The sequence below is a fragment of the Kryptolebias marmoratus genome, linkage group LG8, assembly GCF_001649575.2.
Source record: "Kryptolebias marmoratus isolate JLee-2015 linkage group LG8, ASM164957v2, whole genome shotgun sequence".
NCBI classification, from domain to species: Eukaryota; Metazoa; Chordata; class Actinopteri; order Cyprinodontiformes; family Rivulidae; genus Kryptolebias; species Kryptolebias marmoratus.
Window position 1 is genome coordinate 11207104 of NC_051437.1, and position 16392 is coordinate 11223495.

Genomic DNA, 16392 nt, shown 5'->3' on the forward strand with positions numbered 1-16392 from the left:
GTCTGGGTAATTGATGTGCAGCCACTGAAATGGAAGTGATATCACGATACATTATTAATGTGCGCCCACGCAGATATTGCACCAGGCGAACGACTGAAGTCGAGACTCGACTCGCCGCCGCTCGGCTCGGCTCGGCTCGGGCCGGATCCTGACACGAGCTCGGCCTGAAACGACGGGGCTTATTTTTCTGACTTTTGCTGATGCTGCAGAACGGCTCCGTGTTACGTGGCGTTAAAGGCCCGCGGGAGCGAGGGGTGGCTGCTGAGACTCTCCTGCGACAGGAAACCACCTCTGAGTCGAAAGAGACGCAGGAAACATCACGAGAATCGTCCTTTTCCATGTGGTCAACACACGCCATGTTTAACTCTCCTCTGAAAACAGTTTAGCTGTTTGGGTCATAGTTTTCCTTTATTTCCTGTTTATTATCGCACGCCGCTGAAAGGCAAAGGTGGCCATGAATGTTTTTTTAGTTGACGTCTGTGTGTTCATGCGTCTGTTAGCAAAATATCTCCCGAACCACTGGGTGGGTTTTAATGAAACTCTCAGAAAGCGATTGTCAGACGAGCGTCTGCTACTGATTAACTTTTGGAGTCAGATTAATGTAAGATGGCCGCCGCAGCTAATCGACAGTGTCCAACACAAAGATGGCTGTAACGCTGTCAGTGTTGCAGACATTAAGCTGAAATGTGATGTGGTAGTAGCTGAGAGTCATCCGTAACACACATCCTCACAATTCTGGCATGAAAGCAGGTGAGCGATAAGCTTTAAGGCTGTTCATTTATTTAAAGCATTTTTTTGACAGTAAAAAGACATTCATGGTAATTATTTTAATGCTAAAAGCTCAAAGAGCCTCTGTTAAGCCGTACACTGCAGACAGTCTGTTTATAATGAAGTTGGTGGAGAAGATGAGATGAGCCCACGATGAAAGACTCGTTTCAGGGAAGTGAGAACCGAGCCGTGTCCTCCTGACCCGAGGGCAGCTGCTGGTTCTATCCGTGTCATTAGCTCCGCGCTGAGAACCGTCTCGGCGCCCGTTTGTGTGGAAACCCACTGAGCAGCGAAAAAAAGAAACAGTTCTTGAACGTCCGGGCTGAAATCAAGGTCAGGTCGGACTAAAAGTGACGGTTTAGAAGACGGAAATACAGGAAACGGTTGAGCTGTGAGTGCCGGCTGTGATTTGACATGACCTTTGTTGCTTTTTCTCTTTTTAAAGACAAACACTTCCTCCTTATCTTTTACAAAGATACAGGAGGTTTCTCGCTGTTGGCGCGTGGCTTTTATCTGTGACACGTTGTGGAAAAAATGTCATGTTTTCTGTTTTTCGTCTGCCGGGGGAAATATTAACGCAGAAGTATACGTTTCTGGGGCTGTGCTGCTCGGCATGTCGGACTGAAAACAAAAGCAGAAGAGATGTTTAAAAACCAGCCCTGGTTGGTCTCTGCAGACCTCAGTGGTGTGTCTTAAGCAGAAGTTCAGTTGCTTGTGTGCGATTTAAAAACCAAACTAAAGGGATATTCTGGACGTTTTGAAATGGGGCTCTGTGGACTCGCTCACATATATAATAACACCTCGCCTGTTGACGCCTTTGAACGGCGTCTGTTTGGAGAAACAGCTTTGTCGCGACCAGATTGATTTGGTTTGTGAGCTGTAATAGCAGCAGCAGCAGCTAGCTGTAGCATTTCCAGTGCGGCCTGGAGACTTTCAGCAGGAATAACTGTTTAAGGCAAAACGGAGAGTTTGCAGGAACCACTGGGACGTTTGGGAGTTGTTTTAAATCGACCCGTTCAGACTGTTACCTGACAAACAACCACAGATTTGAACGTGAAGAACGATGTATTGTGAAGCTGACAGCGGCGTACAGATTTATGAATTAGCATTCAGATAAACTGGGGTGAAATCTTTCAGACTGGGGTTACTTTAGGTCAGCAGCCCAGTCTTCAGTCTGAGGTCGAGCCAAAAGCCGTCTACAACAGGTAAGACTCTGATTGTTCAGCATTTCTACAGATTTCAACTGTCCCTTTTTAAAGGAACAATACAGAGATGTTCGGGTTCAAACGAGGGCGTCTGTCACTCCCTGTGAAGGTCCTGTTCGGGTTTCACTCAGGGTTAGAATCGGAGGCGATATTTACACCTCAAAGATCACTTCCTCTTCTTGTTTTCCCGTGGTTTGGTTCTGTTTGTGCGAGTCGGTGTTCGGAGCGTGTGTCAGGAGGCCCCTGTTAAAATGTGAGGCCAAACATTGCTCCAGTCCCCCCTTCGCTTAGAGTAAATAATGACTCGTGGCTTCTCATCCAGCTGTTGGCGTTATTACATGCTTCAGCACAACAAAGAGCTGCCAGCGTTGTGCCGAGGTGTCTTATGAGAAGGAGACAAACGCCTGCTGAAGTAGATGTGTTTAAGCAGCCCCGTTGATGTTCTGGTCAGTGTGTCTGAGTCATGCAGAGGCGGGTTTCCTCTGCGGCACAGCAGAACGACTCGGCCATTAAAACCCCGCTTCTGCTGCAACCGGCACGCCACCGTTTACCAAACAGCCCCTCCGAGCCGGCGCCGCTTTATTGTTTTAACTGTTTGGACCCTACCGCTGTTCCCTCCACACACCTGTCCCTCTGATGCATATTCCGCGCCGCGATCTGCTGGCATTCACCCTGAGGACGTCTCGGTGTCCCTAATTTAACCAGCAGAGTCCAGATTTAATTTGGATTTACAGTGCAAATAAAATAAAATGAAGTAAAGAAAAAACCTGTTGGCTCTGAGGTCGCGCACGGCGGCGCTGAAGAGGGGAACTCTGCGTGGTGTTGTGCAGCAGCTGAGCGGAGGTATCTTTGAAGTGATGTTTCTATTTGTGGGTAATTTTATACATAAACCTAGCGGAAAGACGAATTGTTGGAGGGGGTTTTATGTCTGTGTCTAAGAATTTTCAGTTTTTTTCCATAAGTGTGACCAAAGTTTTACATAAAAATGTGTTCAGAGGGAACAAATAAGACTAAATATTACACTATCCATTGATTCAATCAGGGAAATGGTTCATTATTCCTTTTTGTGAAGTGGTAAATACATAGAGAAGCGTAGAATTGGCAGCTAATTTCAGTACAAATTGAAGTCGAGTGTTTTCAGTCTATCTGACGCTGATTAGACGCGACCGTTTTCTTGAAAGAGCACAACCTGTCTCCCACACACACACACACACGTCCTAATAGCAGTGGGGTTCGTGGTTCTGGGAGCCGCGCCGTCAGAAGAAATCCTCCCTGGTTGGCTTTAGGACGAATTGGTCTGAAGGGAGAAGCCCGACAGAGCGATTCACGGAGCTCGTTCAGTCAGGAAGGAGCAATTCTCCGTTCGGGGGAGATCCGTGTACGAGAGTGCAGGCGTAGTCGAACCAAAACGATGTCCGTCGCTGCTGTTTGTAGATGATGTGGCTCTGTGGGAACCCTTCGTAGGTGAGGGTGAGCCTGAAGACAGGTGACTGCTCCTCTTTTTGCACTTCAAATCTTTGAATGTTGGAGTAATGCTCAGGGGTGAGGGGGGAATAAAGTGCAGCTGAAACAGACAGACTGATGAAGCATCTGTACTAATTCAGCTCAGCTCTTGATGATTGTGCTGAACAGTAGTAGGAAAAAAAACAACCACTGGTACTGTTTTACAGTCTAACCACTACTGTGTACTTTGTGCTATTTTAGCTTTTCATAGATCAAAACATTCAGCTCACTCAGGAGGTGGCTGCTGTGACTTCTGGTTTCTCTAACTTTTACACTTTTCACAATATTTAACTTTATTTTGAAATTTCTTCCTCATAGAAATGCATTGAGATCTCTCAAATGTTGTTTTAGTTCTTGCTAGCCTTTAGGAGCTTTCAGCTAGCATTTACTACTTTTAGCTGCCCTTCAGCTACGTTAGCTTTCAGCTAGCCTTTAGCTGCTTTTAGCTAGCATTATGCTACATTGAACTTTTAGTTAACCCTTTGTTACTTTTAGCTTCTGACTACCATTTTACTACTTTTAGTTTGTAGCTAGCATTTTACTACTTATAGTAAGTGTTTTTCTCCTTTTAGCTTTCAGCTCAACTTTTGATGCTTTCAGCTAACATTTTGTTCCTTTTAGCTTGTAGCTAGTGTTCCGTTTGTTTCAGCTTCTTCAGCAGATTTCACTCAGCGTTCACGCTGCACTTTTGCAGAAAATGCAATTTCTCCAGCTTTATGTACCAATTACATAAAGTAGAAGACCTTTAATATAGTCAGATGATCGATGTGTTGTTTTATTTTTTACTTTTTCGTATTTAGTTCGTTTGCTCTTAATTACTTTTCTTGTATTTTATATGAAAAAAGTCATGTTTTCTTTAAACCCCTTCCAGTGAGTCACAGGCAAAGATGTGTCTTAAAACAGCAAAGAAGCTGTTTGGTATCATCTATAAACAGAGGTGTGTTTTTACTGTAGAGCTGGTTTCTGAACTAAATACAGCTTGGAAGTGTAAAACTGCTGTGGGCTGAGTTTTTTTGCACATTCTGACCTTTCTTACTGAACAAATCATGACACGTTAGATTAGAAAGAACGCCCTACAGGGTGACAGGATTCAGTTTAGGAAACTCCTGCTAATCTTGTTAATACAGCCGATCGTTTTCTGACGTTAAAAAAAGTCTCCAGCTTTTTACAAGCCGACGCCATCCTCCGAGCTGCGCCTTAACGAGGCCTTTAATGAGCTTGTTTTTCCCCGCAGTGAGAACAGGAAATGTAATTTCCACAGCCTAGCGTTCCCTGAGCTGAGAGGGGAAGACCGTGGGGCTTTAATGATGCTCCGGTTGTTGTTGGCTCGCCTCTCGAACCCAAACATTGCATCACCGCTGCGCATTGATTTTTTTTTTTTTTTTTTCACACCCCTCCAAACGTTTGATTAGTTCAGCCTCAACTTCCTGCTCTGAAATCTACAACACGTACTTGTGTGTGTGTGTGTGTGTCGCCTGAGCTGTTTCCCGCTGAAACGTCTCCTTCTGTCTTTCATCAGAATTCAGAGGAACTGGTTCACGCGGCTCTCACCCAAACCCGAAAGGTGGATGATAATAAGATTAGTTTGCATATCTGGAATGAAAGGCTGAGGGCGATACCCACTCCTCCAAGGAATAGGACTTTAATTAGTTTATATAAACCACACGTGTCAAACTCCGTTCCATTTGATTCAGGTGTGTTGGAGCAGAAAACAAGCAGAACTTTCAGGACAAGTGGCCCCTCGAGGCCTGGAGTTTGACACTTCTGATTTAAGACTGATTTTAGAACATCTCTCGCCCAAAACCAAAGCCCAAACTTTAATTTTTTGCACTGCAGAAGCTGGTGGAGAGGTCTCAGAAAATTAGATTAGTCAGAAACACGGCAGCAGCAGAAAGGTGTCCCTCCCCACCTCCCCCCAGGAGAGGATCACCGTCTTCATCTCCCTCATAGTCCTTTTTCTGATCTCCATCTCCTGCGAGCCGCAGAGCACGCTTCCTTTGAAGAGCCTCTTTGATGCGCGCCATTGTTAATCTCTCCAGCTCCTCTGTGCTCCCCGAACGAGGAGGGAGGTGTTTCCCTTCCCGGCCGACCGATCTTTGCGGAAACATCAAACCCGAGTAAAAAAGACGGGCTGCTCGCGATACGAGCGCTGATCCAGTTCCTGCATGCATGAGTAGGATCAGATCTTCCCATTTCTATTGATTGATTTATTTTTTTAGGAATAAATCTTTTAAATTACAGGGAAAAGGAAAAACTAAAAAATGCAAAATGCCTCAAGGATCAGATTTTTTTAAAAAAAAGTTTAAAAGGTTGACAAGCAATCGTGTTTTTTTTTTTTTATTTGTTTGTTTTAATTTTTCTTTGGCAAACGGTCTCTCTTGTCAAGGAAAATATACAATGATCCGTAAATGTAAGTTACACTGTTTTCGAGCCAGGTTTGTAGATTTCTTCTTGCTAAGAACTTTTCTTTTCAGTAGAACAAGAAAGTATTTTTTTGCACAGTGACATCAGCTGATAGTTGCATTCGGCTCTTTTTGAAGGTGAGACCCATCAGATTAACGGCTTCATCTGCAAACCCATTCACGCACGGGTCCTCCTCACATTTCATCCAGACGGGCCCGTGAAAGTGATGGGAAGAGTCGCCGTTCACAGATCGGATCGGGACGGAACATGCAAAGAGTGTAAACCTCCCAGAGACACACGTGTTGCTTAAACAGATAACTGTTGAATTGGTCCTGGGGCTCAACCGGGCCAAGCCCGAGACAGAAACAGGATCCACCTCCACATGGGCCCACCACCGTTGAGATCAGGTGCCCTGTAGGCAGCCGAGGGACGGCCCCTGACCATGTTGATTCCTGGCAACATAAACTGGCTTTAGGGTCGACAGATCGGGGCCTTCTCCTCGGTAATGAGGGCGTTGCTCCCATCAGTCGCAGTGAAGAAAGAGTTGAGTCGAAAAGCAAAGCTCTGGATTTACTGCTCCATCTACGTTCCAACCCTCACCTGTGGTCATGAGGTTTGGATCATGACTGTAAGAACGAGATCCTGGATACAAGAGGCTGAAATGAGCTTCCTCTGTAGGGCGGCCGGGCTCAGCCTTAGAGATAAGGTGAGGACCTCCGTCATCCGGGGGGAGGTCGGAGTAGAGCCGCTGCTCCTCCACATCGAAAGGAGTTAGCTGAGGTGGTTAATCTGATTAAGGTGTCTCCTGGACGCTTCCATTTAGACGTTTTCTGATCAGGTCCCACTGAGAACAGACCTCGGGCCAGACCCAGAACTTGCTGCAGGGATTATGTATCTTCTCTGGCCCGGGAACGCCTTGGGATCATCCAGGAGGAGCTGGAGGGAGCTGCTGAGGAGAGGGAGGTCTGGGTTTCCCTCCTGGACCTGTAGCCTCCACGACACGACCAGTGATAAGCAGTAGAAGATGGATGATGGACAAAATGTAGGGTGAAGATCTGCTGTGGAGAGAGCCTAAACCTAAAATTAACCCAAGGAATCAACCAGCAAACATTTTATTTACCCCAACAATGAATCAGGAATATAGTTTTGAAAAGTAAACTTTGGTTTCTTTTTTTTTGTTTTAAACCACTGAACTTATACTCCTCCAAACAGCTCGTTAAACATTTGAAGTTAGGCTGAAAATCTTCAAATTTGGTTAGTTTTCTTACGTGTTTGTTTGTTTTTTATTTTCAAATGAACTTTTCCTAATGTGGTTTGCAGTTTTGTAAACGAGTTTAATATAATTCTTTCAATATGTACAAACTTTCAGCTTTCATGGCGTTTCCGCTGTTAAAGCTGCCAGGGTTTGATTACTTTTATAATAAAACACGATTATTTCCTTCACCTTCATCCCAGTTGGCAGCAAGTCCTGCTAGTTTTCTCAAACACAATGTCGTCTTTTGCCTGAAAAGGTTGTTTTTTTTTTCTTTTAGTCTAGCAAACATGCTGCATTGTGTTACAAACTATGATGGCTGATGAAAGCGGGTGAAAATATTGGTTTGCAGCTCAAACGCTTTTAGTAAGTTTTCTTTTCATTCGGTTCAAGGGCTGCGGGAATAAAAAAAACAGGTCTGCAGCTCATCATTAAAGGTGAAAACATAGAGGTTGAATGTTTGAAAAATACTGTTATTTTTGATTTAATAGCATGATTAGTGGAGTTTCTGTGAAAAGCCAAAAAAGAAAAAGAAGAAGAAGAAGCGGCGGCTGAATGAAAGCGCCCTGACTGAGGCTGTTTGTCAGTGGGACTCCTGCAGAAAATGTTCCAGAAAAACCAGCGGAGGGTCATCTGCTCCCCGCGAACGTGTCAGCAACCGGCTCACGAGCCAGAGGGGGTTTCGGACAGCGGAGGGTCGGAGCTCCTTCGCTCAGAACACCTCCTTGAGTGGCGAACAAACGCTGCAGCAGAGTGATCAGCAGCTCCCAGCGCTCCTTAACGTTTTGAGGAGAATCATCGCTGCTAATTGGACTCTGAGGTATTTCTTTTTGGTGCTGACAGCGAACTCCTGCTGGTTTTTAGACGCACTCAGCAGACGACTGCAGTAAAAAGGGGAACCAAGCAAGAGGCTGATTTCTTGGGCGGATGCTTGGGCCCTTTTTTTTTGTTTGTTTGTCGGAGTCGGAGTCTGACAGCCGTGTTGTTTGGTGGCTCCAGGCTCACTGCGTTGTTGTGTGATTTCTCCTCTCTGATCGCAGCCGTCACGTCTCGATTTGTAAATTTTTTCACCAACGAAATGGGAGAAGGAGACGGCGTGGAGATCCTCTGCGTCAGTGGATGCCACCGTTTGCAGGCCGCGTGTCGCTGTTTAGGGCCGACATGCTCAGAACTCGATGCACCGTGTTTAACTCGGCTTCCTGAGTAAACTCCGTACTTCCTAGCTGCATTTTAATGACACGTCTGCAGGTACTTCCTGAAGTGCCAACCCTAATTTAAGATGGCTGCCGCAGGTGATTGACATTAGTGAGCACAAAACTGGCTATAACTCTGTAAATTTTACAGATATTGAGCTAAAACTTGGTCTGATAGTAGCCGAAAGCTATCCGTAACACATTCTTTGAGTGCCAACAGATTACACAAGGTGGGCGATATGCACGCCTTCAGAGAATTCTGAGAGTTCTGTTTTCATTTAAGGACATCAGGGGCCAGATGCAGGTGGTCCAAAGGCCACTTGTGTGTCTGGAACACGAACTCTGTTCTTCACTGGATCCACAGCCCAGGTTTCAGGTTCATGGGCAGTTTTTGTTAGACTGTAGGACATCAGCTGCACAGCAAAGAGCTTCAGTGTGTCAAATCTCGGCCGCGGTTGAGTTCGTGTGCTCGAGTTCTTGGAGGATCTTTCCCGAGGAGGACGGGGCGCTCACATTTCTCCTACAGCCTCAGTCACAGCAGGAGTCGGAAACAAAGCCAGACTTCAGCCGACGGGAACGTTCTTGAGGTTTGCTTTTCCTCGGGGTTTTTTTTTTTTTTAAGATGTTCTGAAACGACAGATGTGAAGCACAGCAGCCAGCCGACATCAGCCAGAGGTTTTTATTTGGGTCAGAGCAGCTGCTGTTCACAGCCGGACTCCTGAGCCGGCCACATGCTCTCAGTGACGGTGCCTCTCCTCCTGCTCCGGCCTCTCCGCCTCCCTTCGTAGACGGCTTTCTGCTTTTGCCCTTCATCCCGTCTCCTGCGCAGTAAACTCCTCACACCCACACTCCCGTGGGCACGACGGTGCTCATTATGCTTTCATGCCACGCTCCCTCCTCCTGTTTCTGCCTCACTTCTCACTCTTTATTCCCGTCTCCTTGGGTTTCTTTTTTTTATTTGCTCCCATGATACACCCCTTTTAACGTCCCCGTTCATGAGCTTTTTTTGCTTTAAGAAACTGAAAAATCACCTGCTGGAGTTAGAAACTAAAATCATCTTATCATGAGAAATGCTTGGAGCTCAGTATGTTTCAGGGGAAGACTCTCAGCTACTACCACACCAACTCTTAGCTCCACATCGGTAACACTGAGTGAAGTATAATCGTTTTTTTGGGCTCACGAGGATCGATTAGCTGAGGCGGCCCTTTTCAATCGGAGGGAGTTGAAAAGTTCCTCGGCTGTGGATGTGCAGTAATGCTACACCCGAGTCACGGTTTGGTGCGTACATCGACATGCAGGTCACAGTTTGGAAAGAGAAAGAAACGCCTAAAACAAAAGACAATCCTCCTGTGGACCTCGCTCGTTAACGGGGAGGCTCTGATGGAGCAGGTCCTTTTTAAAATGAAGATGATGTAAAATCTGCCTTTTTTATCTAATTTGAACGTTGTTCTGCAGGACGTGAGTCCAACAAAAAGTTCAGTAGAGTCCGTAATGAAAGCTGTCCCTGTTGTTAAGATATTAGCCTAAAACCCTCCGCTTCATCCTCCCGGTGCGTGGCTCAGCTTGCCACCAAGTGAGCAGTCTGTTTCCTCAGTGTGTGGGATGGCCCCTGCACGCATCAAATCAACAGGACACACACGTGTGTGTGTGTGTTTACACAGACGAAGCGAGAGACTCTCTCCGCAGCCTCAGTTATTTAATCGTTTTATTTTTTCGATTCTGCGTACGGCTCTCCAACATGTCAACAGGCTCCCCGCTCTGTGGGGTGATAAACGTGGAGGCAGGAGTTTCGTAGGACGAGCCCAAAATCTCCAAACTCTGAGGATATTGCTGCTTGTTGGAGCACTGGAGGGGCATGGCGAAGCCTGCTACAAGATGGCCGCCACAGTTACCCTATCAAACACAAAACTGTCTGTAACTCAGCCATTTCTTAAAGACACTGATCTGAACTTTTGCTTGATGCTAGCTGTCAGTGATGCGCCGGACATACTGTGACGGCTAACAGAGCCCTCAGGATTTTGTTTGAAATGTTCCTTTAAGTTGAGAATAACGTCTGTTTGCAAAATATCTTTAAAAAAAAAAACGTGACAGATTTTACTGATTACCTTTTGGACTCATTCTGATTCAAGATGGCTGCCACAGCTACTTAAGAAAGCACACAGTTGTCTACAACTCATTTTTAGAGTCACTGAGCAGAGATTTTGGTGTGACGGTAGCCGTGAGTGATCCCTAAGACATGCTGTGACAGATCCTTCGGTTTCCGGTCCCTGACGTGAACACATGCTGTCTAAGTGTTTCATTTCTGTACGTTTCATTAAAGTCCGCCCAGCGGTTCATAAAACGTTCTGATTCCAGTAGTTAAAGCTGTCGGCTCATTTTCTTTTAGGTGTTTGTGTTTTATCGCCTGACTTTTGGTTGCGGGTAATTAAAAAAAGAAAAAGAAAAGGAAAGAAATTAGATGAAGCAAATGTAGTTCGAGACAATAAACATGCATCAAAGCCCCAGTTATGGATTTAGGAACATCCTCGGGGTGGATTATATTAATATTTACCCCACTGTGCTGAAGAAGGGCTATTTAGTGCTGACCACCTCTAACCACTAATTATTAACTCATTACACGGGTCAGCGGTGCTCATAAAGGAGCCTAATCCTGGATATGAAAGCCCTGTCACAGTTTTACACCGTGCACGAGGGAGATCAGCAGAGATTATTACATTTTCATGTGAAGCTGCGTTGGATTAATCATCTGCAAACATCCAAACATCAACCAGCTGCCTCGGCACACTGACATCCACGTCTGCCTTTGCACTGCCTTAGCAAAAAGAAATTGAACGCCGACTTAAATAATTTGTAATAAATCCGCTCATCATGGCAGCGCTCCTGTTTGATTTAGCTACACACAGCGTCTCGGAGGCGTCATGATGGATCGGCGATGCTGTCTGAGCGCGCTCCGTGTCCCCGGGAGCAGGAAACAGTTCTTTCATGAAGACGTTTCAGAGCAGGACAGGACAGCGGGGCTGAAAATAGCCCGGGCTGGCTGCGCCGCTGTGCACATGGTTTATTTATTGGAGGGATTAGTGCAGGTGACTTGAAGTCCCAGGTTCTGTGTGGACCGACGGCGGGCCTGCAGGCTGCTGGCCGGGGTCCGGGAGGAGGAAGGAGCTCCTCGGCTCTGCTTCCACCCCAGATCAGCATAAATGTTGTCTTCCAGGAGCTCCTGAGAGGCAGGGTTGTCTGCGTGGGGTAATTAAAGAAATGGCTGCTGTCCTCAGAAAGGCGGGCAGTGACGGTTTTGCTTGTGTGCGCGTTTGTTAGAGCGATAACTCAAGATCCACTAAGCAGATTTTAATGAAGCTCTCAGAAAGAAACCTGATTCAAGATGGTCGCCGCAGCTAATCGAGCTTAGCAAACAGAAAAATGGTAATTACAGACACTGAGCGAAAACTCAATGTGGCTGAAAGTCGTCCCCAACTCAGACTCTGAGTGGATCACAGCCGATCTGGTGAACTAAATGGATATAACTCCGTACTTTCTCAGCATTTGATGCTTCTAAAAACTGCTGTGGATTCCTTCAAGGAGTGCCACGACTTCAATTTGTTGTTCAAGAATGGATCCGAACGCAGGTGTCCTGGTTCAAAATGCAAAAAGCCAAACTGTATTTTGAAGCTGCTGAAGTCAAACACAGGCGGGAGGTTAAAGACTAATCAGCGACCGATCCTCCAAGAACTGGAGCCAGGTGGAATACAGGCTGCACCGGCTTCTGAAAAGCCTTACAGGAGGGGGGTTTATTACCCCGAGGCGTCTTTCCTTTCAGGTTCCCACAATCCCTTTAATGCTCTGCAAAGGACCGGCCGAAACCATGGGAACAAGGCTGGAGCCCATGCAGTTTGTTTTATATCCTTCTGGGTTCATGTATAGACGATGTACCTCCTCAGAAATGGCTTCCTGTCCTCCTCTTCTGTTAGGATGAGGGCGACCCAGGAGAGACTCGCAAAAATAAACACAACTCCTCATAAATTCATAAATCGGAGGGACAGGTGAAACTCACCAGGAAGGACAAAGACGAGCTCTCCTCCTTTTTTACATTCTTCATTTCCTTTTCGCCTCTCTGTCCTGATTGAGATCCTCCAAAAAAAAATCGATCTCATCACTTCTTTTTTTTAATTTCCTTTTTCCTAAAAAGCAGCTGCAGAAGAAAGACAAGAGGAGGGTTATTAGAGGAGGATACACAGGTGTGTCCTTGTCTCTCTTTTAGGCAGCTGTGGCCGAAAAAAGGCCCACGTTCTGGTGTGATAGATGAAAGTACGTAACGTGTTGCTGCTTCCAAACACGGCGAAGGTTCGTGATGGAAGAACTCAGCAAATCAGCCGACAGATCAGGCAGCCGTGTCATATTTAGGCGACAAAACGTCTGTCAACTGAACTGGTTCGTGTTTCTCCTGCTTCTCCTCCTCCTCCTCCTCCTCCTCCTCCTCCACCTCCTCCTCCCGTCTCAGGTGAGCTTCAAACACAGAGGAGGCGAGTCGAAGCAGTGAAACAGCAAAACCCCGACAGCGTCTAACTCCGAATGGTTCAGAAGGAAACATGAATGGCTTTTCACAATAAAATGCAAATGTCCTTTGCTAACCCTGCTTGATGTGTGTTAAGTCAGACAAGGAGCGTGTAATTTCTCCTCTCATCCCAGCCTGTCGTGGTCTGTGCAGTCGTGCAATCGTCGTGTTGACTTCGAGAGTGTCGTCTTACTTTCTGCCATCTTGTCTTGTTTCATTTCTTTAGTTCTGTGATATTTTTTTCATTGATCTGTCTCTCTGCTCTCTCCTCACGCCTGCCTTCTGTTTGACGTTTCGTCCCTCTGTGTATTTATACTCCCAGGTTTTCAACGTACTACTACTTCTTTGTATTCGCGATTCTTGTGTTGTTCTTCTTTTTCACCGTTTCTTCTCCGTGTTTGGATTTTTTCTCGAGGCTCTTCTGCGTCACGTTCGGGGTTACTCTTCTCACCTGCCGCTGAAAGGCGGGCGATAATGTTGTTGTGAACCACTGTATAATGCACGTCTATGACTGATTAACTTTTAGAATCGGGACTTCTGCCACAGCTGATCAACGTTACCCAACACAAACATGGCGTCACAACGTTTTGTCAAACTTGAATGTAAGTTCTTTTATTTGATAGAACAAGGCTGCAGGAAACCACTGAAGTTAATGAAGACCAGGCTGCGAGCGAAGCCGCTGTGTGTCACCCAAAACGAGCCGTGGCTTCTGTGAGCGTGTGTTTTTAAAGTCGGGGCCCGTTACTGCGCAGGAACGCACACAAACGCAGAAATCCCACCTTGTCGGGGAACGAGCTCCGCAAACACGCTTGATTGATAGCAGACAAGGAGGAAAGCTGTAAACAATCGAATAATCCTGCCACAGTGCAAACAGGGACAAACACACACACACACACAGGGTGAAAGCAGGAGCGAGGCAGCTGCCGGCTTCAACCGTCTTTCTCTCTGTTATGTTTGGGAGTGTGTGTGTAGGTGTGTGTGTGTAAGTGCAGACAGACGGGGTCTCTGTGTGCACCGAGGTCGGCGAGATGGACGCAGGGCAGGACAAGGTGAGAAACGACAGATGGGAGCAGCTGTAGTGACAGGTGAGGACGCAGGCCGCAGTGTCCGCAGGTAAGGACGGCGACGCAGGCGCGAGACAAGGACAAAGAAGGGACGAAAGGCAGCCGGGGGCGCCGTTTCCGCCAAAAAACAAGGTTGTAGCACTCGAAAGAAGTTTGGAGCGGGGAAGGCTGTCTCTGCGTCTTACGGCGTCACGAGTCGTGCCTTCGACGCGCAGGAAGATCTGGCCCTGATTCCCCCCTCCTCACATCCTCACCACCAGAGGAGCGAACCAGCGGAGGGGAAAGTGGGACGCGTTCGTCTCCAGCCTGTAAGATTAAACGGAGACGTACTCGGAGACGCAGGAACAGAGACCTGAGCACAGATGAAAGCACGTCCTGCAGCAGGCAGCAGCCTCCTGGGAGATCAGCCTGGAGACTGATTAGTATTTCCTGGATGTGCCATTGCACTGTTGTATTTATATACATAAATATATATACATATATATATATTCCAACCTCAGAGGGGCATTTCCACTGCAATTACTTTGCTAATCAGTTAACCAGCGATGGCTCTGCTGTTTGCCTGAGTTCAGGAAACATTTTCTCTCTTCTCTTTTCCCTTTTTTTTTTTTTAAACGCGTCCACAAACAAATGAGAGTCTGCTGGCGGATGTGAAGCAGGTTTCCTCCACCCGACTGCTGCGTCTTTGCGGCACCGTCGTCGGCGTCCTGGAGCCTGTTTAAACCCCTGCTTGCCGGAGTTTTTTGAACGGTTTTACGGCTGCGACATCTTGCGTCCGCTGCCAGAAAACACACCGACGTTCAGGCTGGTAGAAAGACATTTAGGCGGTGACGGAAGGAAGTTAAAAAAAAAGAAGCCAGANAGAAAAAAAAAACTGAAGGTGCTGTACCGAAGGGCAGCCAAAAAAAGATGATTTGATGACCTCTAGATGCAAAAAAAAAAAAAAAAAAAAAAGAAGAAGCCAGAAATGGGTGGGAAAAGTGCTAAGTAACAATAGAAAACTAAAAAAAATAAAATAAATCTGCTCATTAACTCACTTGGTTAGGAAAGTAATATCTTCGGAGCCGCCGTGAGTAAAGACCGTTATCCTGCTGAAAGTGTCGGGGAGATTAAACAGACTTACTGCGGGTATTTACTGCTCTTGTGTGAGCTTACTGTCCTCTACAGAGAACGATATAATTACATTTTGTCAGATTTGTTCCTTTTGACTAAGCCTGTCTGGTATTTGGGAATTGTGACGGTGTTTCTGCTCCGGTCTTTTCTGGAAAGGGGATCTTTAATTAAGAAGGCTGGTAGGGGGGCATAGTGAAATATTTGTTTTCATGATGTCATCTTGAGAAAACAAGTTATCAAGGGGTGCAGATGAGGAACCACTGAAGCACCCTTTTTACTGTTCATCTGGGTTTTTTTTTATCAGTCTTTGATTTGCTGCTTCTCTCGCAGCCCTGGTAGCAGCACGTTCTACAAAGTAGATGAAGTTTTCATCCAAAAGAACGTCTACAACAGTGAGGGGTTTTTGTTAAAAGTGAGCGCTCGGGATCAAACGGGTCACAGAGAGCTGGAATTTGCTTTTAAAATTAATTACATTTTCTTTTTACACAATCCCAGTTTTAGTTATATGAATTATTTTTAGGTTTTTAACCATAGAATGTTTACCTGACCCGTCAGGTCTGAGCGGTCTAAACTTCACAAATGTTCTTGCAAACAAACTCTTCTTCCTCCCCCAAACTTTACACTCCTCATATAATTGATTCATCAGAAAACGGGCATTTTTGCTCACTGCTATTGGTCTCAAATCCTCCCCAGAGTTCAGATCGCACACATCCAAACTCCTATTTACCTCCATCGTTATCTGAGCTCGGAATTTTCTCTTTGAAACCAAACGTGAATTTCTTTTAACTCTCCAACAGTGACCCTCCAAAATCACCTCACAGTTAATCGTAGCAGATCCAGCTGTTTTCTGCTCCCGTACTTATCTAAAGATGTAAAGTGGAATGGGTCGTTGAGCTGAAGGAACGAGCCGACAGTGAAATACCACCTGTACCTGCAGTGCCCCCGCGGCTCCGTTCAGGAAACACTTCTCATTTACGGCTGACTTCCGTGCTGCTTTGGCTCCTTCTTTGCAGCGCTCATTATTTTCAGAACGATCCGATACTTTTTTTAAAAAGCGGTTCAGCACCAGAACCGGAGCTGAAGGGACGGACCTGACGTGTCCCGGTAAAATCCACCAAGAGTTTACTGAACTTACAGCTTTGGGTGGATGGGAAAGCATTTAATCAGGTTTGCTTTTGTCCTTTTTTCTCTTTGTTGTGAGCGAACAAATACATAAACAACATGTGGTCCAACCCTCAGCTCACACTAAAAAACAACCTTTAAATATGGAGGTTATGGTAAAATAACAGCAGCTGTGGTTGCATTAATTACACCGTAAATATACCTTGACAACGTATGACAC

At 46.0% G+C, this 16392-nt stretch overlaps 1 protein-coding gene across 1 annotated transcript in view; it reads left to right on the plus strand.

The window, feature by feature from the left end:
- LOC108232063 (acid-sensing ion channel 1-like) overlaps positions 1 to 16392 on the plus strand; it is a 56709-nt gene that overhangs the window by 10881 nt on the left and 29436 nt on the right. The gene's annotated exons all lie outside the window — the stretch shown is intronic.